General features: G+C 41.2%; 1 pseudogene; it reads right to left on the bottom strand.

The window, feature by feature from the left end:
* Positions 1–25: 25 nt before the first annotated feature.
* LOC132537707 (large ribosomal subunit protein eL21-like) lies at positions 26–1,764 on the bottom strand (annotated as a pseudogene).
* Between the last annotated feature and the right edge of the window lie 208 nt (positions 1,765–1,972).

The raw sequence follows: 1,972 nt of genomic DNA, 5'->3' as shown, positions 1-1,972 counted from the left end.
AATATCAGATCCTAGCCTAGCACAACTCCTCAGCTACAAAAGTATGAGCATTTTGTTTTGTCTTTTGTCTGAGGTATTGCGAACTACCCTGTCCTGACTTTCTTGCCTGTTTTTACTGAGAATCATAACTGCCTAGGACTGAAAAAAACTGAATGTCAATCACCTCATATTATGGGTGGGTAAATGAAGACTAAAAGAGATGAATCAGTCTAAGGAGATTGAAATTTAGTAAATTGTGCTCTTTGAACTTCCTAGCATGATATCTTAGAACATTTTAATTTAATTTTCAAAAAAGGATTTATTTAGGAGACAGAAAACCAAAGCATTACTCCAGCATTTCTGAAGCCACCTTGCTAGTTGTGGAACATGTTGAGGTATACTTGATTCAGGCTTTATCCTAGAGGTAGATGAGATCTGAAAATACCAATAATAGACATTTAGATTTATTTATTTTTTCTATAGTTCTGATATTTTATTAAGTTTTTATATTGATCATGCCATGAATTCACAGGGAATGGGTTCCAGCAGCTCTGGTTCCTTTCCATTGGTTCTCACAAAGTGTGCTTCTCTGGGTGGAGCAGGCTGGCGCTTCAGTTGAACCCAAGTCCCCTTCTCTTTGGCTTCCTTTTTTTTCAATCATTTTCCTTCACACGTTTCAAGAAGCTGTCTTTGCTCTTAGAGTGCTTAATATGCTCAGTACGAACATTAATTCTCTTGGCAAGAATCTTGCCCTTTACTTGTTTCTTTACAACAATACCTACAGCATGCTGGGTAACATTGTAGACTCTTCCAGTTTGCCATGATAACATTTGTGGGGCATTCCTTTTTGAACAGTTCCCATTCCCTTTATATCTACAATATCACCTTTCTTATAGATCTGCATGTATGTGGCCAAAGGAATAACTCCATGTTTTCTAAAAGGCCTGGAGAACATATAGCAGGTTCCTCTCCTCTTTCCCTTTGTGTCAGTCATTTTTGGCGATTTACTGGAAGATGGCTGCTCCAGCCGAAAGGAAAAGTTTAGATTTATTAATGAGGGAGAGAACCAGAGCATCACTGCTGACACATGCAATACTGCAGTTTGAACTCTGAATCTCAGGCTTGAGAGTCCAGTGCCACTGGGCTGTCCCTCCAAGGCCATATTTATTTATTTATTTATTTATTATTGGAGACAGAAATTGAGAGGAAGGTGGAGGTAGAGAGACAGACACCTGCAGTCCTGCTTCACCACTTGTGAAGCTTCCCACTGCAGGTGGGGTCCAGGGGCTTAAACCCGGGTCCTTGTACATTGCATCATGTGCACTCAGCCAGATGCATCACCACCCGGCCCATATATTTACTATTTTTTAGTATTTTTTCCTCTCATTCTTTTATATTTATTTATTTATTGCCTTTTGTTGCCCTTGTTGTTTTATTGTTGTAGTTATTATTGTTGTCATCATTGTTGGATAGGACAGAGAGAAATGGAGAGAGGAAGGGAAGACAGAGAGGGGGAGAGAAAGACAGACACCTGCAGACCTGCTTCACTGCCTGTGAAGCGACTCCCCTGCAGGTGGAACCGGGAGCTCAAACTGGGATCCTTACACTGGTCCTTGCACTTTGCGCCACCTGTGCCTAACCCGCTGTGCTAACTCCCTCCTCTCGTTTTTTTATGAGCTTCAGCATATGCAGAGATGGAGATTCAATTCTGGCTACTATTCATGCAAGTTCAGTGCTCTATCTTGTGAGGCAACTTCCCAACTATTTATTTATTTATATCAGAGCACCGCTGGCAAACGCTAGAAGAAGAGCACCGCTCAGCTCTGGCTTATAGTGATGTGGGGACTGAATATGGGACTTTGGAACTTCAGACATTAAAGTCTTTGGCAAAACCATGATGCTATCTCCAGATACATATCTAGAATAGAGAAATGGTAGAGAGGGAGAGGCATCTCAGTACTGCTGTACCATTCCTGAAGCTTTTCCCTTGCAG

This window comes from Erinaceus europaeus, chromosome 3 (assembly GCF_950295315.1).
Source record: "Erinaceus europaeus chromosome 3, mEriEur2.1, whole genome shotgun sequence".
NCBI lineage: Eukaryota > Metazoa > Chordata > Mammalia > Eulipotyphla > Erinaceidae > Erinaceus > Erinaceus europaeus.
This window is presented reverse-complemented; position numbering and strand designations above follow the sequence as displayed.